Source organism: Echinops telfairi, unplaced genomic scaffold (genome assembly GCF_000313985.2).
Source record: "Echinops telfairi isolate 266 unplaced genomic scaffold, ASM31398v2 ScPeMD7_70;HRSCAF=299, whole genome shotgun sequence".
Taxonomy (NCBI): Eukaryota; Metazoa; Chordata; class Mammalia; order Afrosoricida; family Tenrecidae; genus Echinops; species Echinops telfairi.
In genome coordinates, this window is record NW_022103968.1 from 50,399,593 (window position 1) to 50,422,758 (window position 23,166).

Sequence of the window (23,166 nt, forward strand, 5' to 3'; positions counted from 1 at the left end):
GAAGCAGAAACACGCCAGCTCTCAGCTATCTTGCTTTTATTTCATGGGCTGAAGCAAACTCCAAGACTAAGGTGACAGTACCGGGGCTGTCCACTATTTATATATAACACAGTTTGCCCAAGATAGATGACCTACCTAATTCCCATAGACATTTGAGAGCGTGACCACTCTGGCCTGTGAAACTTGAGAATCAAGGAGCGTCAACGTTTTGTCGTAGTCAGAACCACGAGAACCACTGTGCTCCATCTGTCGTCACGACCGCTATGGATATTTTTGAGAGCCCCACGGCCTCTGAATAGGTTCAGGCTTCACAGATTTTCCCCTTGTCTTCTTGACTCAGGATCTACCCCTGCAAAGCCCACTAGCCACGAGGGCCATGTTAGTGAGCCAGGCTGCGAGCGCTTCCGTTCTGCTCCTCACTGCATCCAAGCACTACCCTCCAGTGGGTGCGATGTGTGCTGAGACTGAGCCACCCGATGCGTGGTTCAGCATAGTTGGAGTCCAGATAGACTTAAGCACAGAGCAAATAAATGACCATGCATGGTAAGTCAAATATGTATTACACGACCCTGGGGTGTCCAGCTCTTCTCTCGGGACTGTGGACTATGGAGTCCCGCTCTTACCTAGCAAAGAAACGGGAGAGAAGCCATCAAGGAGGCTGACTTGAGTACTGAATGGGAGGGTGTTCCGTTAGTTTTCCGGAGTAGTGTGGATTGGCATCAGCAGGGGAGGCCTTAAGAGGGTCGAATTATGAGTGATTTGTTTTTGAAAGTGAACATTGTACTCAGTCACTCGAACCCCAAACCTCTGAAACTAAGACTGGCTCATTTTCCTGTGTTGTTGTTAGTTGCTATCAAGTCAATCCCAACTCAGAGAGACCGTGCGTACCAGAGTGAAGCTGCCCTATGCCATCGTCACCATTAGGTTCAGTGATGTCCCTGTGCTGCAGCCACGAGTCACTCCAACCCACTGAGGCTCGCTTTTGCTGACCTCCTACTTTATTAAGCATGATGCGCTTTTCCAGGGCCTAGTCTCCTTACAACATATCCAGCGTACTTGAGGGAAACGCTCATTAGCTTTGCTTCTAGGGTACATTCTGGCTGTACTTCTTCCGAGGCAGATTTGTAGTTCTTCTAGGAGTCCATTGGACCTTCGATATTCACTACCTGCACCAGTCCTTCCTGGTTCAATGTCCAACGTTCACATGCATATGAGGTTTTTTAAAAGACCCTGACTCGGGCTAGGGGCGCTTTAGTCTTCAAAGTGAAATCCTTGCTTGCCAACTTTTTAAAAAGGTCTTGTGAGGCAGATGTGCCCGGTGGCATGTGTTCTTTGCCTTCTTGGCCGTTGCTTCCATGAGCACTAATTGTGGATGCAAGTAAGATAAAATTCTAGACAGCTTCCATCTTTCTCGATTTATCATGCTGTAATCTATTGGCCTCGTGAGGATTTTAGTTTCGCCTGTACTGAAGGCTGCCGCCCTTGATCCTCACTAGAAAGTGCCCCGTAACTCCCTGGCTTTCCGCCAGCAAAGCGGTGTCATTTTCATGTCACTAAGTGTTAAGAAGTTTTCCTCCAACCCCAATACTGTGTTCTTCACAAAATTCACCTTCTCAAGTTACTTGCGTGGTGTACCAATGGAATAATAGGGTGAAAGGATACGCCCTGACACACCCTTTCCCGAGTTTGAACCACTCAGCCTCTCTTGTTCGGTTTGAAAGACTGCCCCTCGGTGCAGCACAAGCTCCACAGGAGCACAGTGCAGGGTCCCATTCTTCTCTGCTACCACCAAACCGAATGCCTTTGCCTTTGCAGAATCAATGCAACACAAGGAAACGTTTTTCTTGTATTCTCTCTTTTCAGCCAAGATCCATCGAGGGAGTTATTTAAATAGCCAAATATTTATTGATTTGTGCAAGTTTATTCAGCAAATTAGGTTCCCACTGGACAACTTCTACAGAAATTGTTCAGTGACATTTGTTATAATTTTCCACAATGTTTCAATATTGTTTTCTGGTTGGTTGATTTCAGTTTCTTACCTTCTTGTCATCTTGCTTGCATTAATTATTGACCTTTAATGGCATACCATGCTCACGGTTGATACTTTTTTGAACCAATCTGCTATTCTGCTGAATAGGAATGATTTTGGTTCAAGACTCAAAGAGTGTCTCTCGGCCAGTGTTTCTAGGAGTTCTCAATACTCATAAGCTTGGACTGTAGAAGACTCTGAGCTCTGTTGTGCACTTTCCTCTAGTTCTGTCTAGGTCCATCGATTGTGGCCTGACCACAACTCTCACTAATGGTAGCATGTGGTTATTCTGACCGCAGGGTAGACAAGGCCGTGGCTCACGTAGGCTATTCCTTCTGTAGCCTAGTTTCTTCTCTGAGATTTTCTCTCTCTCTCTCCTTTTTTTGTCTTTTGCTCTCAACACAAAGAACAATAATTATATCTTAGATGACTGCTTGCAAGCTACTAAGATGCCAGACCCTACTCATTTCAGTAGGGTCATGAACTCTGTGGTGTCCATTACCTGATTTGTTCCCATGCTGTCCTAACCCTTCAAATCTAGAAAACCATTCTTGCAAAGTGGTTACGGCTGAAGAAGCTGAACTGTCCTCTGGGCCCAACCAGTCATCTACTGCTTACTATCCGTTTGGGCAACGTTTGGCCTCAAATCTGTCCATGGTCTGATATAAAAGGTTCAGAAAACCCGATGGGTGAGTAGGACATAGAAAATGCAACCGATTCCCATAGGCAATACATGTACCTTATGTCTCTGGTATACATAGTGATTTCATTACCAGGTATATACAGGTAGCATTCATTCACTCACTGACTGCCAATGAGTCAGTGCTAACTCATATTGACCTTATTGGACAGGGTAGAACTGCAGGAGTAGAAAGCCTTGTCTTTGTCTCATATAATGCCATAGTACCTGTATCACTTCTAATACATGTCTTGTCATACTAAATACATATAGTACTGGCTTATGTATGTACTGTACGCACTGTTGATCTAAAAGTTTACTGTACATGGGGTGTGCTTCACACACGGCAGCATCTAATTTCAAGTACTGTGCATCGATCTCCTGAGCATTGTATGGTCTCTGTGTGTCATCTAATGTCAAAAATATTGCTGTGAAGTGCATCATGGCTCCCCAATGCCCCAGAATCCGTGCCGGTGAGAGCAGCACCAAGAGCCACAGGACAAATATCGATTTGGAAATGAGACAAAAGGTGACTCAATAGCACAAAGGAGAAAAATCAGTGCCTGCTATTGCTTGCAGTTTAGATGTGTCACACTGCAAAGTCACAGCAATCCTCAAAAATGAAGAAAACGAAATTCTCCATTTGTTAAAGGATCTGCCCTGTTGGGAGCTACAAGGCTAAGGGAAATGCAATAGGGACCTTTACCAGCTGTAGAGAGGTGGCTAGCGATGTGGTCTGAGCACCAAGCACCCAAGCAGCTCTCTCCGTGTATCGATGATCGCTGTGAGGGCATGCCACTGTGTGAGCTGCTTCGTGAATAAGTTGGGCCAGACTACAAAATATTGTTCATACAGTGTCCAAATCACATTCATATCCTATTTTACAGAACACATTTGGACCTTAAGTGGCTCATGGTATCTGTGCATATGTACATTTCTTTAAAAAATAATTTTATTGGGGCTTGTATAACTCTTATCACAATCCATTGTATATTTCTACATAGACCTACATAGAGATATATCAGTCTTTGTACACATAAGCACTCATCTGGACTTACCCACCATGCACATATATTCCTATGCCAGATACTCACTTTTAGATTACTCTTCTCAAATGATTTATGTTCTACTCTTTAGAACAAACATTCTTAGTTCTCTTGTGAGCTTTCTGGGTGGCATTGACTTTGGTTAAGTTTGGTTCTTTATATCCACATATTGTGATACTCTCCCCATTACCCAAAAGACTATTTAAAGAGTGATTACCTCTACCTTCATCCTTGGTAATCACCAATGAACATTGTTCTCTATGTGAATTACTATCTTCTTATAACAGTGGGATCATACAGTATTTATCCTTATTTCTTTAGTTTTTCCCGTTACATCCATATAATGGTTGTGGATTAATCATCATTTTTTATGGTTGCACAGTATTCCATTGGCTGTATGTACCATATATTAACACTTCCATTGATTGAAAGGCATGGCGACAGTGTTTTTCTTTTTCGTTATTGGGAGTCATGTAGCAATGAACAAGGGTGTGATTCAATACTCTGACCTTTGTTTGGAGCATTCTGTTGTCCCACTTAATTGCGATTGGCTGGGTTATATGGAGCGTGGGGCAGGAGGGAGGCAGCGCTGTAGAAAAGCAGCAGGCATGAGGCTGTTCTTCCCCTCTCCACCGTCTGGGCCACGTATAACGTGCAGCCGGAGTTTTGCTTCTCTAAGTCAGTGTCTCCTTTCTGGAGGAGCCTCTGATTTAGATTTCACCAAGAGTCCGTGTGGGTTCTCCTTAGTTGGAAGTGTGATCAGAGAACAAATGAATGCATTCTGTGGCGAGGATAGCAAAGGACACATAGAGCAGGCGCCAAATAGATGCTGCTCGGTAAGACAGAAGGGATGGATAGTCAGAGAACTGAGTGATCAACCCACTGCTCCCTTCTTAGTTACTTAGTTACTCCATCCTCCGACTGGTGCGTTATTACAAAGGGGATACAAAATGAAGCAGAGGAGTTCTTCCAGTGCTTAAGGAAGCAGCAGTCAAGAACTCAAACAGCACATTGCACTGGGTAGATCTACTGCACAAGAACCTGTAACGTCTTGACGAGCAAAGAAGTCGCCTTGCGGATTGACGTGCACCCGACCTACCAGGATATTTTCACAACCGCATATACATAGAAAAGCTGGACACTGAGTAGGGAAGTCTGAAGACAAATCGGTGCTTTGGCACCGGGCTGCAGATGGTGGTGCTGTCAAAAGACCAGGCGTGTCTGTCTTGGAGGAAGTACTACCCGAATGCTCTGGAGGAGTGAGGTAGACAAGACTTCATCTCACGTATGTTGCCTATGTTATCAGGAGAGGCCAGTCCCTGGAGAAGGACATCATGATTGGCAAAATAGAAGGGCAGAGAAAAGGAAAAAGCCCTCGTTCGGATGGATTGACACAGTGGCTGCAGCCATGGGCTTCAACATAGAAACGATTGGGAGCCCGGTGCAGCACTGGGCTGCGGTTCATTCTGCAGGGGGGGGGGGGTGTAGTTATGAGCGTACACGGACTGGAAGGCACCTAACAACAAGGGCTTTCTTGCCAAGAGGTAGAGGGATGTACGCAGAGTGCTGTCAAATTTTCTGTCTGCTCCTCTCTCAAACCAGGCTGTAAGGGGAAGAGAAATGAATCAGGCGAGTTGGTTTTTACTGAGGCCGCACAAGAGAAGACGGACCAGAGTGAGCTGTAAAAGAGAAGCCTCGTCCGTCTAAAGGCTGCGGGGCAGCTTTGCTCCAGGCAGCGGCCATCAGAAGAAATTGCAGAAACAGGATCATCACTTTATTAAATTTTAAAGAGAATTCAAAACATCATCTAAAATCTCCTGATTTTTTAAATGTTGGCAGTTCATTTAAGTATTTTTACAATGGACGTGTGGTCCAAACAAGACATCTTTGAAGGCTGGCTATGGCCTGGGGTCTCCCAGGCGTACCTTGTTGTCACTCACCAACCCTGCGAGTACTTGGAAGCAAGGAGGTAGAAATTTGCCTGAATATCATGGCTGAAGGAGAGGAGACCGCGGTGACTTTTTCATGAAGGATGAGAAGTGGTGAGGGATGGGCTGTCCACCCTCTTGCCTTGTTCCTCATTAGCCAGTGAGGGAGGACTGCTGTCCTGTCATGGGGTGACGCTCACTTCAGTAGAGAGCACGGCTGCGCTGTGGGCTTGTCGTGATTATTGCTATAGCGTGACCACACTCAATGTGCTGCCATTTGGGCACTGCCAGAGGGCACGTCCCTCTGTGGTTCCTTAAGGCTATCTATAGTTTAGCAATTCCTGGGAGAGAACTGGAGTTAGACGCCATGTTTTTGCTAAGTACCGTAGTCCATCTCTAACTGGTCCTGAGCTCTGCTTCAGTCGATGTCTGCAGGCGGCAGGGGGAGGGGGTCCCCCAGGGCTCCTCCCAGCCAACCATTATAGGTGGTGGAGGGGTCAACAAAGGGTACGCAGTCAAGGCTGCTGTCCAGAGGCCCTGCACATCCCACTGGGTTGGAGGCTGCAGTATGCCCCAGTGCGAGCAGTTGGGAGGCGCAGCAGCAGGAAAGGCGGGGCGGAAAAGGAGGGGCAGGACGGCTGGCAGGCAAGTGCTTGCTGCTGTGGGATCTGGATGCGGTTGGTGGTAAATGGTAGGGATTGCGCAGGGCCACCAGGGAAGCCAATGTTTTGTGCAGTCCCTTGGCTCTAGCAGTTCTGGGCTACCTGCTTCGCCTCCCTCCTGTATATAAGATGACCTTCTTAGAATATCCAGATCCTTGAGCGTTTTATTTCCCAGATTGGATCATGGAAGTAGGGCTGACGGGCACCGGCACGTTTTCAAGAGGTACATTTTCAAGCACCTCTTACGCACGGCCAAGCCACCCAGAGAGGGAGAGAACCTGCAGCATTCACGCATTTGACTGGTGGTGGTGACGGAGCGTAAACACGCCATGCATGGCAGAAGAATGCAGGACCGTGTTGGGAGTGCAGCCAGAATGCGCCTGCGCAGGACGGACGGCAAGACTTTGCCTTAAGTCCCTGAGCATGTGATCAGCAGGGACCAGTTCCTGGGGAAGGACGGCATGCTTGATGGGGTAGAGGGCCAGCAAAAAAGACGGATGCGCTTGCAGAGAGGCACGGACGTGGTGCCCACTGGCATGCAGGCATGCTTGATGGGGTAGAGGGCCAGCAAAAAAGACGGAGACCCTTGCAGAGGCACGGACGCGGTGCCCGCCCGCATGCAGGGTCTGAACCATGGCCGTGACTGACGGCGGTGCAGGACTGGGCTGTTTCTTCTTCAGAGGGTCGCGGGGGCCAGAGGGGACTCCAGGGCACTTTGCAGTCACGGGGCGACCGTTAGCAGCACATCCCTCCAAGGAGAACTGTGTGGCTGCCAGGAGGTTTGTGCAGCCTCCAAGTCTGTCCCAGATGACAGAAGGCAAGGGAACACGGAGCGCGGCTGCTCTCCTTCCATCGGCTGAGCCTGAGAACCACTGTGCACATTCGGGTGCACAGAGCAAAGTCTCCCACTTTCCCCCTTCGGATGTTTCTTTTCTTTCTCTTTTAATCATTTTATTGGGGGCTCATACAACTCTTATCACAAGCCATACATCCATCAATTGTGTAAAGCACATTTGTACATTCATTGCCCCCTCCCCCCGGATGTTTCTTGATTCATTCATATTTGCAATGTGTATAGAGCACCTTCAGAGCATCGGGCATCCTTCTAGGACTAGGTGCTGTGGATAGGACAGGGAACAAAGTCAAGGCCCTGCCCGCAGGGCGTGTGTGGTCGGCATGGGATGCTTTTGAAGAACACGCAGCCCAGCCTTCTTCCTCTCCACTCTCAGGATGGTGTTACTGCTGGACGAGTGGAAGAGAAGTTGTGACTGAGGGTGTTGGGGGACATTCAGGAGACCCACTGCTTTTCTGGAAGTTGCAAGGAGGACCTAGGAGAAATATCCCAACACTTCTTGCTGCTGGTGGCCTTCCAGTGGTCTGGTGGTGCTTCTGGCTGCCTCTTACATCCTCTAAGCACAGCCGGGGTTTGCGGAGGCTGTAGAAGCGGGGACGGCAAGACTGGGTCTCGTGTCCTTTGGGCATATTTCAGGAGAGACCAGTTCCTGAAGCAGGACACCCTGCGCGCGGTAAAGCATGGTTGAAAAGGGGGAAGACCCTTGATGAGATGGGTTCAAGCGCAACAGGAGGAAGGCACAGAAGGGTCGCCTTTCTCCCTGGTGGTGTAATGGTAATGTGTTGGGCTGCAACCTGCATGGTGCAGTTTGGAACCACCAGCAGCTGCCAGGCATAAAAACTAGGGGTGGCTGTGAGTCAGCCTTGACTCCATGGGAGTGAGTGTGATTCTCATTCAGTTATGTCAAGGGTTGTTGTGAGTCAGAACTGATTCGATGGCAGGAAGATAGAACAATCACCAAGAAGCACATTCAGCTCAACTTTGTATCGGAATCCCTCTGGAGCAGGAATGGAATCCTAGGATGTCTCGTTGGAAACACAACCCTCATAGTTTTTACTGTCTCATCTAGGAGTCACTAAGGGAGCCCTGGTGCACAGTGGTTACACATTGGGCTGCAATCTGGCAGGTCTGAAGTTCGAAACCACCAGCTGCTGCTCAGGGGGAAAACGGGGCTTTCTCCTCCCGTAAACCGTTACAGCCTCAGAAACTCACAGGGGCACTTCTGCCCTGCCCTCTGTGGTCGCGATGAGTTGGCATCGACTGGCTGGCAGTGAATTCCGTTTCGGGAGGGATAAACAATACGTCTTCCCTGTCGGTTCAAGTGAGTTGAACATACTAACCTAGCTGTCAGTCCCTGAAAGTGGCATGTATGATCAAGTTCACTTTATCTTCTTCTGAACTACTCGTATCTTCATTTAATTAAAGCAGCAAGATAACTGGGCGTAATCAGTCCACTGTTTTTGTGTTTTAAATAAATCACACCACCACCTTGCGTCTTTTACTATTTTAAAGCAGCCTTGCCAGTTTGGGCTCCAGTCTCAAATATTAGAAACGCCTTTGGATTATTGGCTTCTTCAGAGACGCTGGAGCGTAAGTGGATACCACTTGGAGGATTCACTTCTGGGCTTCTCTCGTTGCCTGTGGTCCAGCCAAGAGAGACCTGATGTCCATCAAGCGAGCAAGCAACTGGCTTTGCCCTGAATACCAACCTCAGCGTGGTGAAGCCCAGGGGACCGTCAAACGCACCAGGTGGGGAGGAGGACCTGGCAGCAGCAGGAGAAGATTGGCTGGTGTGTTTTTGGTGGAGAAGTAGCTCCCCTTCTAGAAACGGCGAGATAATGCCACACAGTGTATTTTCCATAATCAGGCAGTGCCAGAGTAATAAGGCATTTTAATGTTGCAAGCGTAAGAATTTGGCAAAACTATAAAGTTGGAAAACAGCAAATATCAGGAATCTGTCAGTCACCTTTTTTTTTTTTTAACAATTCAATCAAGGAAACGCTTAAATACACATATACATGCTTATAAGCAGGCAATCTAAAGACCATGCTAGGAATATATAACATTCATTCTATTTGCACATTTAAGATCCTGGTTCACCTTTTGGATATTTGTTTTAGAGGTTTATGAACTTTTGATTAAGCGCAGGCTTAGCCCCATCACTTACCTCAGTTTATGCCTCAAATCAAGTTTTTAGGTATATAAACAATACAGAAAATCCCCTTCTTAGCATGTAGACAAAGAACATATTGCTGAGTTTCCAGTTCAGCATAAATGCTCTTAAGTGTGAAGGACTGAGAGTCAGAGCTTCCCAACTCTCAGATGGGAAATTGGGAAACCTTACTTCGATCCTTGTTTGACCAAGGGGCTTTTGCGGCAAGAGTTATTTAATCATCCGTGGGTATCACCTGAGTTCGTGTGTAACATAATTTAGATGTGAGGGTAACGGTGCCTTCCATTTATCTGGGGCGCCATGCAAGTGCCACCTAGCCCCAATCTTTATGCAGAGTAGGCGCTCCATACAGGTTTTCTGTATGGATGTTGAATCCTTAGGGGGAACTCATTTCATTATGAACAGTGTCTCATGGACAAGGAATACATGACACTGTCGAATGGCTCTAAGCACTCATTTAATATATTTGCGGACAGCACCTGAAACGGCAGCACCTGCACCTGCACGGGAAGTCTTGAGGGTGATGGGAGCCAATAATGAGAGGGAGAATGAAAACAGCCGGGGCGCTGCCATGAGGACCTTGTCATCCAGCGCACCGCTAGTGCTGCTCGATGCCATGGGCTCAACTTTGATCCTAGTGACGCCAGGTGACAGAACTGTCCAACTGGATTCTCTAGGCTGTAATCTTTACAGGAACAGTTCACCAGGCCTTTCTTCCACAGGCCAATGGATGGGTTTGAACCACCACCTTTCTGATTAGCAGTCGAGTGGACAACTGTTATTTCTTATCCTGTAATAGAGCCTCCCAGAGCCCAGTAGCGCAGGGGTTACGCATTGAGCTGCATGCACTCCACCAGGTCAGCTGTTTGAAATCACCAGCAGCTCCTTGGGAGTGATGGTGCTTTACACTCTGGTAAACAGTTTCAGAAACTCAAAGGGCCAGTTCTGCCCTGTCCAGAAGGGGGCTGTGAGTCAGCATCGACTCGATGGCAGTGTGCGGGTGGGCCATTACAGTCCTTATCATCTTGCAACCCGTCAGGCCTTCCAGGCTCATCCGGAAGTCAGGACGTGTAGCTGGGACTGTGGCTTTTGGAGAGGGTAGTGCTGACAAGACAGCTCCGGCGGGTAGCTGCCTTGGGGGAAGATGGCCTGTTGGTGCCAAAAGCTTGCTTTCCAAGAGAAGTTAGAAAGTTACCGTGTGGAATCTAGGTTGTACGCACTTATAGGGAATGTCCAATAAAACAAAACAGAGATGTAGTGTGGGGGTTAAACACAACTGCAGGCTGGAGAAGAAGGCAAGCAGGTAGAGTGCCCCGATCCCCAGGGTTGGTGGGGGAGCCTGAACCGGAGGCTAACAAAGGTTAGTTACCCGTTAAATCTTTAGCTTTTGGCTTCTCCAGGAAAGGCGTCAAATCTGTGGGTGTTGGGAGTTTTTGGGGGGAGGACCGGACTGGGGATGACTCTCCCCGTTCAGTGACAGAGGGGGGAAAAGAGAACCTGGAGGGAAGACTGCTAGGGAGTTAGACTCTTACCTTTCCCCGAGAACACAGGACACAGACACGGCGGAGCACAGACAGGCGAGGAGTTTAACACAATTTATTTTATGTTAAATAATCATCTAGGTCATCCAGTGTGTGGTTTTTTTTCATACATATGTCATTAGAGCTATGTGTCAATGAATGCTGATTTTATATGAATATAATCAACAAATTAAAGAATTTCACCAAAACCCAAATAAAAATGCCCTTTGAAACACAGCAGCCTTATTAACCTAATATGACATTGCTAGAATGCTTACAAATGATTGGCTTACCGAAAGGTGTCTACGTCTTAGAGCCAGTACACGATACAGTCATAATTTTACAGCGTGCTGCCATTCTACAGGCTAAGTGCTTCGGTTCAGTTTAAATACCCCCAAACGAGGCCTCGTATGAGCACCATCCACCTCGAAAGCGGCAAGCAGTACCCCCTTTTAAGCACTAACCATTAGCATCCCCCCTCCCCCTAAAGCAACTACTGTTTTAGGTTATTTTTTTCCCCCCTTTTTAGGTCATTTCATTGAAAAATTGGCAACAGCAACAAATATTAGATGAAGGGCTTCATGTTTACAGATAAAATCCTCTGTGTTGCAGTATACTGTCGTGTTTGCAAAATTGGAAAAGATTTCATCAAAATAAGGTGGTGCACATGCATCAAAATATTAGTATTCTGAAGAAAAATTTTCACAGGACTACAGAATTCCTCGTTTGGGGAATTATTTAAATTTGCAGCAGATTTTAAAGTTTTGCTTTTTTTTTTTTTTTAAATCAAGCTAGCGGTTTTGCATATACAAACATTATAATTGCTAATATACATGAATCAGTGAGGATCCCCCATCCCTGGCCTCCCACCCCCAAATCCCTCCCCTCTCTCCTCTAGGGTGAAGTCACTTGAGATCCCTATTGTGTTAAACGCATTTGCAATATTCTGTTGATGTTCTAAGAGGCAGTGCCTTATCAACGTTAATTCTATTTTTTTCCTGTTAGAATTTATACAGTGTTATTATTTACAGCAAAACTATTGGTGTTTTAAAAAAGAAACAAATAGTGTTTTATACCCTGACAGTTTGGGTCCAAGAAAAATAAGGCGAGCTGTTGTGGATTTAGTAATTTTAGTGTCCCTCCAAGATTTGGTCATTTCATCTCCTCTCGACCCTTCCCGCGGCAGGAATTCCTTCCTTTTGTTAATGACACCAAATTACTTGAGATCAACAGTTAACAGCATGGCTTCTTGTATATACACTGCATTGCTAATTGCACACGTGCCAATCCTGGGAATGAAAGTGAGTTTTCATGCTCTGTAAATTGGCTCATGCTAAATTAAAATGGTGGGTGTTTGTCTTCTTCTTCTTCTTCTTTTTTTGTTTTGTTTTTTGTCTTTGCATTAAAAAGAAAAAAAATCATGCCGTAAATGTGTGAAAATCGCGCACACACACACACACCCTTCTCCATGAACTTCTCCTTCCTGTTGACAGTTCTCCCATGGATTTCTCAATACTGGCAGTAAAAACACGAGCCTGTGGAAAAAGAGACAATAGATAGGCAGTTTAGCCCTTTCTTTTTTTCTTTTAATTATGAGACCTTACCTCAGCATTCTTCTATTTCCTAATGGGGTGGTGTGACCCGAGGCTGTTAGCCCACGCTAGCTGGTGACGCATGACCTCTGAGAACAAGACCTTGAGGTGCACCAGCCAGCTCTTGGAGGGTGGTGACTGTACAGGTGACCCGCGACCTCACCAGAGCACTGCTCATTGCCTTCGTGCTTGAAGGGCTCAAAGGAGAAAGCGCTCTTCCGGAGGGCCTTTTTGTGTGCCTAGAAAGCGAGTCACTCCAGTATACCGGGAAACCACTCCCAAGCCTTGGGATCCATACCACGAGAAGGCTGGGAGATCCCCTTGGGGAAATTGCTGACAACATCGAACTATCTTGGTCTGTGGTTCTCCTGGGCACAAAGGGCTGGACACAGGGTCTAGAGAATATCTCTCAGTGCTTCTTGTATGGGTCATATTAATACAACATTTCACAAACACTGCTATTGTTCCATGTCTAAGAAAAAGTGTTTCCACGTGCAAATGAAAATTTTCCCACCATTGCCAAGCAGTCCTGGCTTTTCCGGCTCACCATTAGTCACCCGCAAACGAAGTTCACTTTATTGGAAGTCTTTTATGAAGCCTTCCACGGAGAAACCTTCCTTTCCCTTCCCTTCCCAGTCGATGCTTGTGCAAAGCACCAGCCTGGCCTCATGGGTCAAAACAAATGAGCCTTCCTTTGCACGGGACTCGCGAGCTGTTTTGCAGCACTGTTCTTGGGATGGGTCTCTATGAGTCAGAGCTGACTGGACAGCAGGGAGGGGTTTTTTTTTGAGGGGGGAGGGGAGTTTAGTTCTTGGGATGAATTCCTTTCCCCCCAAAGTTCTGCAGACATACATCCACTTCTATATTCCTTCTCATTAAAAGGCTGGGGCATGCCTGGAATGGTTGAGACCAAACCCCTATAGAAAAAAAATTAATAAGGCAAGAACAGTTTTCGGAACGTTATTGGACTTACATGTAAGGTACAGACTGTTTTTCGGGTATAAGAGCAATGCTAGAATTCTGTGTCTACTGGGACCCAGGGGTGCTCCCAGGGACCTTGAGAGTGTTTACCACAGACAAGACCCATCACCCCAGGACTTACATCAACATGATGTGCCGCACTTCCTCTGCCTGCATCACCCTGGTCCTGATTCCCCTTTTAAAATTGGAAGTGCTACTGACTTACAGGCTCATCTCATCTGGGCAGGTCATGTCCCAGAGGGGGGCAAACAAGATCAGGGGTTTCTCACCTCTCTTACCATTTAATCCTCATCTTCCAGGCACCAGTCTCCTTAGATAGCCCCATGATAATATCACCAGGGTACTAAGGAAGAGTTTGTCCCCCTCCTTTTGAAACTCCTCTTTTTTAAAAAAACTTTTACTGGGGGCTCTTACATCTCCCATCACAATCTATCCATTCTGAAACGCCCTCTTTTATAGCTTTATGGAGAGGTAATTTATGACCCACACAATTCACCTGTTGTAAATACGCAGGCTAATAACTTCTAGTGAATCTCTATAGATGGGCGTTCATCACTACAATTCAGCTGAACTCTCATAATTTTGCTCTATCTCTTCTAAAGTCCAATCCAACTTTCTAGGTTAATTTTCAATAAGAGGGAAGTAATTCCTCTTATCACCTCAATGCAGGTAAACATCATCTTTCTAAAAATAGGGATACATTTCTAAAATTCTTTAACGTGTTTTTATGTTTGTTTATATTTGGGTGAATACAATTTGGACGATGTTTAAAAAGAAAGATAAGAGTTCACCTCTTATTATCCAAATAAATCTTCTCAGTCATGTAATATTAGGGTACGTGGGCCCCAATCACACTGAGTGCAGGCAGGCCACGTGGTTGAGTAAAAAGCTTTGATACCACGTAGTGCGTGGCCCAGGAAGAGGGGTGCCTCCGCTGAGCAACGCATATTTATGAAACAGTGCCACTTTGCATCTCCTGTGAGGAGAGCGCCATCTGATGGGAAATGTGGGGGCAGGAGCTCTCAAGATGACCTTCAGATACAGCATTTTGAAACATTTTTCCTTTGTAGGTTTGGATAATAGGTAAGAGATAGAGCATTCTCATTCTGGAATCTGTATGCCTTTGGGTTTTGCATGCCTATCAAGGCAAAAAAAGCCCCCAAAACCACAACAACGCCAAAACCAGTTTAGAAAACCTATTTGGGCAATACTAATTCTTTTAAAGATTATAGTCTAGTGGTTAAAGAATTATTTTTGATTTACAAAGATAAGTTCCGTTAGGAAATGAATTTTGCCAATGTGGCACGAGGCAAAAGTGAGAATGGCTGCAAGCAGCCATTAATAATCAGCACATGGAATGCGCCAAGTGTGAGTCTAAGAACTCTGGAAGTTGTCAAAACTGAACAGAACACACAAAGATCGCTAATTCCTGGCATTAGTGAGCGTCAACAGACTGGTCTTATCTATTTTGAACGAAGCAATCATAAGAGCTACATCTGAGAAACTGACAAATTGAGGAGGAAAGACACTGTTAGAATTATTAAAAAGAATATTTGTTATCTATCTTGAAGTGGATTGAGGAACATTGCTGTTAATGTAAGATGGATCTTGGCCTCCTGTAAAGAGTATTAGAAAGATGCCCACCTGGGTTTTGTTAGTTATGCAAAAGCATTCAGCAGTGTGGATCATAACATTATAGCTAGCACTGTGAAGAATGGGAATTGCAGACGACTTAATTGTGCTCCATGGAACTTAGAGACCCAAAGGCAGTCGTTTGAACAGAACAAGGGCCTACTGCCCATTTAAAATGAGAACAGATAGGGATCAGGGTTGTGGCCTTTCACCACACTTACTTAATCTCGATGCTGAGTATAATTCTATGCTCTAAGAACTTGGACAAAGTGAAGAATATGGCACCAGGATTGGGGGGGGGGGGGCACTCGCTAACAATCAGGTGACACAAACTGGCTTGTGACATAACAAAAGACTGAAGTCAAGGATTTCATTTTGCTTGGAACCATAATCAGTGCCCATAGAAACAGTCAGGAAATCAAATGACATTGCACATTGGAAAAATCTGCTCCAAAAGATCTCCTTAAAGTGTTAAAAAGCAAAGATACTACTTTGAAAACTAAGGTACATATGACCCAAGCCCTGGTATTTTTAATGGCCTCGTATGCCTTTCAAAGCTGTTCGGTGAATAGGAAGTCAGAAAGAAGTGGGGTGATCCTGGGAAGTGCTGTGACTGCCAGAAGAACAGACCGATTTCCCTGGAAAGAAAGCGCAGCCAGTGTGCTCTGAAGAGCGAGGGTGGCGGGGCCTCACTTTGGAGCTGGCACCTGTGAGCCCCCTCTGGAGAAGGACACCACACCTTGTAGAGCGTGGTTCTCAACTCCCCCAACCATAAAATGATGTTCATCGCTCTCTCATAACTGTCATTTTGCTACTGTGGTGAATTGGGTGACCCCTGTGACAGGGTCATTTGACCCCTAAAGAGGTCGTGACCCACAGGGTGGGAACCGCTGCTGTAGAGGGTCCATGACACAGAAGGGTGACCTCAGAGACAGACTGAAACAGTGGCTACACAAGACAGTATTTTGTTTAGTTCTCCACAAGTTACTATGAATCAGACCCCTCGCGGGCATGTAACAAAACAACATGGTATCCTCGTTTTCTACCTTTCTCCTCTTAGTCTCGCTATTGATATTTTAAAAATGTTCTAATGTCTTATTTTATACCTGTGCTTTTCTGGCCAGAAATCTTTTGTGGCTGACCAACTAACGTCCTATTTTTTTAGCTTGACATCTGAAGATCCTTGCAGTGCTGCTCTTTAAGGGTTAATGACTACTCTGTTTAGAAAAGGTATTTTACATTCTCCGAAGGTTCAAACTTGGGTGTACATTAGAATTATCTGGGGAAACTAAAAATTCCAATATCTGGGGAAACTCTAAAAAAGTCCAATGCCACAGTGCATATCAATTTACCCAGCATTTCTGGGATGAGTCTCAGGAAACATTTAAGCCAAGACAAAGGTTTCTCAGGAAACATTTTAAAAATCACTCTGGACGACCACTGTTCAGCTAACTGGGAGAGCCAGCAATATGCTCTCGAGCAGTGCGTCTCGCAGTCGAATGTGCGTATCTGTCACCTGGGGATCTCCAACTGCAGATTCTGAATCAGTAGGTTGGGGGCAAGTGTCGAGACTCTGGAGACCTTAGGGAAGGGTGGCCTGAATGTCAGTCATGAAGGATGCACATCGTTTGTCAGCTTCCCTTTCTGTGGTCATCACCACTTTGTATCACTGCAAGGAGCCCCAGTGTTGGCGCTGAATAAGTGTTAGACTTCAAATGGCAAGGTTATTGGTTCAAACCCACCGGAAGTGCTGTGAAAAAAAGATGAATCCACATGCCGCTATAAAGATGCAAATGAAAGATGCATTGTTGTGAAGGGGAAGGGGAAAAAAAAGATTTACAGATGTGAGTTGGAATTGACTTGATGGAAATAGGGTTTCTTTTGTGGTTGTTTTTTTTTTTTTTTTAATATACCTACACTTCTCTTTCCTTATCTTCCTCTTCTAAATCCTCTCTACTTTTCAAGAATGCTTTAAATTCCATTGCCTTACCAGACCATTCTTTGATCTCCCTAATGAGGTCCAGAGGTCCACTGTTGCCTGTTAACTTGTCCTTAGAGACTGAGTTCTGTGTCGGATTAAGTAAAGCCTTTTCCTGAAATGTCTTCCCCACTGAAGAAACAAAGAGCCTTCTTTACTGTTTTCTGTCTCTCCCTTGGCTTCTCTCTGCCCCACTCGCTTTAATTACAAGTCTTCAAGGCTAACAACATATTTTTCTCTTTAGAATTAATTTTAATTATGTCAGAAAAACTACAGAGCAGTTTGAAAAGAATTTACAATTCAGGTAGATTTGCTCAAGTACCGTATATACTCCGTATACAAGCCAATCCGAATATCAACCAAGGTACCTAATTTTACCACAAAAACTGCATTAGAAATGTGCTGAAAAACTAGGCTTATACACAAGTATATACGGTACTTTTTTTTTTTTTTTTTTAATGGGGCTTAAAAACGTTTGATGCTTTTCTAGTGACTGGTGATCCAAGAAAGAAAAAAAAGAAAATATCTTAGATCACAAGATGGTGGTGGTGGCGGTGCAGGGGGAATGAGAAAGTTACTGGGGAAATATTGTTTCATATTTTGGAAGTAAACAAGAGCATACAACATTAACAAGACAACATCATTTTATCATTGCTGTTATTATTAAATGATTATTATGTGCCTGGAGTTGTTCTGAAATGTGCTATATGTCATTTTATCTTAATAACAATGGGGTCCTTTCATTTTAAGATAAGGGATATAGGTGCAGAGCTATTAAAAGGCCCCAACAGGAATATACAATTGGTGGTAGTGGTGGGGCCCAGCGGGGAGAATTGAAACCAGGTCAGCTGACTCTAGAACGCTTGTTCTTAATTAAAGTAGAAGCCACTGCTTTTCGGTTAGAGGGTTTTTTGTATTGTTTGAAGGATATGGAAAATAAAGCAAGAAAAATAGTACATAGAAAACATTTCTGTGCTGAATGACCTTGGAAAAATCCCCTGGCATTTATGGGCCCGATTTTGGATTGAAGCATTTATGAATCAGGCCATAGCTCTGATTCCCAGGAAGCAGATATAACTGCAGTCTCAAGGCTTCTAAACAAATCTGTCTCTGCTAATTTCTTGGTAAGGTGAAAAGAATATCTGTGCCGTTCGTTTCCCAGGGCTATTATGAGAGACAAGTGGTAGCAACACCCCGGCATGCAGACGTGGCATCTCTGGTGCGATCTCTGCACTGCTCCTGTCTTGGGGCCCTGGCTACTGCTGCTTGGTCCACTGGCCTCATATTGGGGCTCTTTGAGGTAGTCTTCTTGCCTCTCTTAATACGAGTAATAATATAAAAATGTACAAAACAAACAAAAACCCTCACTGCCACTGGGCCGATTCCAACTCATAGTGACCCTACAGGACAGAACTGAATCTTTACAGCTTCATTTTTCTCCTGTGGAGTAGCTGGTAGTTCGAACTTCTAACCTGTGGTTATCAGATCAACATGTAACCACTACTCCACCAGAGTTTAATTGCCACACTATGGGTTTGCCAGTCACTGTTTTAAGCAACTTATTTGTATTAACACATTTCATTCCCAAACGTAACAATTATTATGTTCAATAGTCCACTACCCATTTTGAGAGTGTAGCTCAAAGATCCACTCTGTGTCACAAAACTTTGAATAGTAGACAGACTTTGAATCTGGTCACATGAAACTTGTCAGTTAATCAGCATCAATCTATAAAAATTTTTCTCTCATCCATTAATATTAAACTGTGTGGGTTAAAATACTTTTAGATTAAAATCAAGTAGGTATGAGGGGGTATCCCCCCAAAACCTGAATTCTCCCCCTCCACACACACATACCACCCTCCCAAAGCTACCAACCTTATTACCAACCCAAGTAACTCCCCATTACACTGAATACATTTGTCAAACCTGTGATTCCATTCTTGGAAACATTTTTCAAACTCATCTGTTTGGCAGGCTGACAGCATTTCCCTCGTGTTTTCCTTCACCTCTTCTACATCATCAAATCCCTGTCCTTTCATGTCCCTCTTTATTCACGAAAACAAAAAGAAGTCACACGGAGCCAGGTCAGGTGTGTGGGGCAAGAGAGGCATGCTGTTTTTTGCCAAAAACTGGCACACTGAGATGGCTGTGTAAGCAGGGATGCATTGTCCTGGTGGCAAAACTAGTCTGCCACAAATCAGGTCTTTTTTGTCGCACACTGTTACACAATCTTTTCATAACCTCTAAATAGGAAGCTTTATTAACAGTCTGATCTGATGGAAAGCACTCCAAAAGCACTATCCTCCTCGTGTCAAAAAACCAAATTAGCCATCTTCTTGATCTTTAATTTCACTTGACAAGCTTTTTTTGAGCAAGGTGACAATGATGTCTTCCACTGACTTGACTGACGTTTGCTTCAAGGTTATAAGAATAGCACCATGTCTGTCACCAGTAATGACCTTGGGAAAAAGTCTGGGTCACTATCCAGTGGAGCTTTTTCCCGTTTTTTGTTTTTGTGGGGGCGGGGGGTGGGGCTTCATATGCTAGAGGGCCAAAGCTGGACATGCGGGCAATTTTGGATTGGGGTTAAGTGACAAAGAACAACTTCAAGTTTAACAGGAAAAATGAAAGCGGGTCATGGTTGGGCACCTTTGGGAAGGATGAGAATAGAGGTACCTTTAAGTCCTGCCCTTCTCAAGACACCACTGTTCCTGAGCCCTTCTCTGTTCACTTTAGCTTTCTCCCCTTCCCCCAGGAATTGACATCTCTTCTCTGGTGTTTCATTTTCATCTCTTTAATGAGATTCCCACACTTTTTTATGTCCAGCCCCAACTTTTCCTCAGAGGTCCTGGGTTCTGTATCTGAAAATACTTTGAATATCTCAGAAGTATTTCCAACTCAAAACCATGCCTGAACGCCTGTTCGCCTTCCTAAACCCTGCTCTCCTTCGGTTCCTTTCTCTGCTCTCCAGGGGTGTAAGCTACGTGCTTAGGAGGCACCTTTGACTCAGTACTCTCCATTCTAGCTCAACTGCTGTTGATTTCCCTAAAACCACTGCCCAGGCTCTAGTAAAAGCCACTCTTATGATTTAATGGCACTGCAGAACTAACTTTCCAATTGGTAACCTTCGTTTTAGTTCCCTCACCATTCTCCAGTCCGGTGATATTGAATTAATATTGATATGCTGCTTTTAATTCGGCCAAGATACACTGAAACATTAGAGAATAGCTAATGACAACATGTAGACTGAGGCAGCAGCTGCTAAAACCACTCCACAAGAAGGTTAATATGTCCTGTCATTCCATGTTGACATCTGGTAGTGTCTCATACGATGCAATAGAATAATGTAGAATACAGTAAGGAGGTGAGCCTGCATTTCTTGTAAGCAGCAGGTGGAAATCTGGTTCTGCCCGTGAGAATGAGAGCCCCCCACAACCCCAGATATCCAGTTGGGCTCTTGAGGAAAAGTCCTGGGAGTCACAAGAGAAGGGACTTGGTAGCTATCCCTAACACGGGGACAAAGAGCAGACAACAACTATGTTACAAGTTTCAACTTGCCGTCACGTTGAACTGCCCTGTCTGCGTCGAGGAGCGTACTTTGGCACCTGCTCAGCGATCCCTCTAGAGCGTTACTGCTGGGAGATGAATTTCAAAACTGCAGGAAGGTCGAAGGGGGCCAAAATGTCTTCATGCAAGTTTCAAAACTCAAAGTATGTCATTCTTTATGGAAACAACATGGAGTATTAATTAAACATTAAAGAAACTAAGAGGGACCGTGGGGTTAGTTTGGTTAAGCTTCCCCAAGCCGCCGCTGTGCTCCTGCTCCTTTCTCACAGGCTCGTTGGCTTGGCTCGGCCCAGGCTCGAAGGGAGGGAACACTCAGAAAAGAGACTGCGTAGGGAGATCAACGGTTAGTACAGAGGCAGGTCACTTTAGACAGAATTACAGCTACGATGGTCAAATGTCAATTTTTCCTGGAAATCCGTGTTAGTTGTTTGAAAGCACGAAGCAGAGAAGGCAGGCCACAGTTGGGCGAGGGAGTTCGACCGTGCATCGTGGGAAATTCTTTGTCTGCTCACGGAGCTGGAGTGAGCAGCCCGAGTTGAAGCAGCCGCTGCAACTCCTGCATGCTGTGTGACTGCATGGTGGGTCGCAGCGGAGCCATGACAGCCACCTCAGTGGGGAAGGGTTAGCGCCACTCAATCTCAATCTAATGCCACGACCCTTTAATACAGTTCCTCATGTTGTGGTGACGCCCAACCATAACATTATTTTCGTTGCTACTTCCGAACTGTAAGTTTGCTACTGTGATGAATCATAGTGTGAATATCTGATATGCAGGATGTATGAGGCGATCCCCGTGAAGGGTCGTTCGACCCCCAGGTTGAGAACCGCGGCTCTACTAGGTCAGGATGCTCTTAAACAACAACAAAAGATCAGACAAGACCTTGTTTGTGTCCTTCCAAGACTCGACAGAAACCGAACTCCTTTCCTCTGACCACAGAATGGCGGCTGCTCCCTCATGGCTGACTTGATCCACTGGTCACTCGCCAGGGCCTGGCCTTATGTCTTCTTCCACGTTCTCAAATGTGCCCAAACGCGTCCTACCTAAAGGTCCTTGGCTCAGGGCCCCTTCTTCCTCTTCCCCCTCCCTTTCATAGCTTAAATTCCTTAACTCCAGTGAGACCTTCTCCATCCTCCAAACCTAAATAATGCTCCCAGACTGATCTCTCACTGGACCTGGACTTCGTATTTTTAGTAAACGCATTTGCCTGCTCTCTCTTCCCCTTCTAGGTGGAGAGACCCAGGTAGGCAGGGCTATGAGGTTTTGCTTACTACTGTATTGTCTATCTAGCCCGTCCACTCTCAGCGAGGCAGAAGTCAAATGCCTTTTGAAGAAATGAATGAAATGAAATCAACGTTTGGCTCTGGAGAAAGTGTTTCTCCTGGCAAGCACGGGCATTCTGGTCCTTCTCGTTCTCCATTTGGCTGTGCGATCTTAAGCATTTTTCCCAACGAGCAAAATACACAGAAGGGAGAGCTCGACCATCCAAAGTCTTTGTCAGGACTTCTACTGGGGCCATCCTTTGTCCTGAGCACACCAAGCAGCGCACTAATGGCAGTGGAGGTAAACGACTGGGGGTAGGGGATACTTTGCCATTGAAATTTTATTTTGTTTTGAAAAAAGAATGTATTTTCACGGTGCGGACTAAAAAGAAACTGACTTTATTTGGGGTTGTCTTTGCACATGCACTTGAGTCAAAGTCTGCTTTTAAGTTTCTATTAATCATCAAGGATAATGTAACTATTAAAATAAGTAGTAATAATTCAGAATTTGGGTTCTTGATGAGCTAAAATTGGCTTTTTTTTGCTGCCTTTAGGCAAGTCATTTAACTCTTTTCTTCATTTAACTTTTATAAGCCTTTTATATATATGTAGATATATATTTATAACACAATTTATGAAAATATTTCATTACCTTATATTTACATATTTACAGTATATATAAAATATTTACTATGCTATCTATAATACATACATTTGCAAAAAATCAAATACACACACCTATAATAGTACTATATATATACACACACACACATAGTACTATTATTCATATGTATGTGTATATATATATGTTATTCCTTTATATGTGTGTGGATGCATAGCACTATTAATATGTGTATACACACATATGTATATAAAGGAATAATAGTACTTACCTAAGAGTTTTGCTTGGGGGATTACATGAGATCATGTATCTACAGACCTTACGTAGGGCCTGGTACACATTATTCATTTGATGAATTTATTACTATTGTGGGCCCTATTGGTGTGGTAGTTATGCATTGGGCTGCTAACTATAAGGTCAGCTGTTCAAAACCATCAGCTGCTCTGAGGGAGAAAGATGAGGCTTTGCACTCCCGTAAAGAGTTACAATCTTGGAAACCCAGAGGCAGTTCTACTCTCTCCTAGCCGGTCACTACCAGTCAGAATCCACGCGATGGCAGGGAGTTTGAGCTAGTAGATGATTTTAGCAGGGCAGCTCAGGCCACGGGAAGGAACACCAGGCTGAGCATCAATAATCTTGGCA

At 45.0% G+C, this 23,166-nt stretch overlaps 1 protein-coding gene across 12 annotated transcripts in view; it reads right to left on the reverse strand.

The window, feature by feature from the left end:
- Positions 1–10,950: 10,950 nt before the first annotated feature.
- The window catches only part of ANK3 (ankyrin 3), a 378,044-nt gene continuing 365,828 nt past the window's right edge, over positions 10,951–23,166 (reverse strand). For all 12 annotated transcript variants that reach the window (XM_045291321.1, XM_045291325.1, XM_045291322.1 and 9 more), the window contains one exon: positions 10,951–12,425. The gene's annotated coding sequence lies outside the window, so the exon portion shown is untranslated. The remainder of the gene's footprint in view (positions 12,426–23,166) is intronic.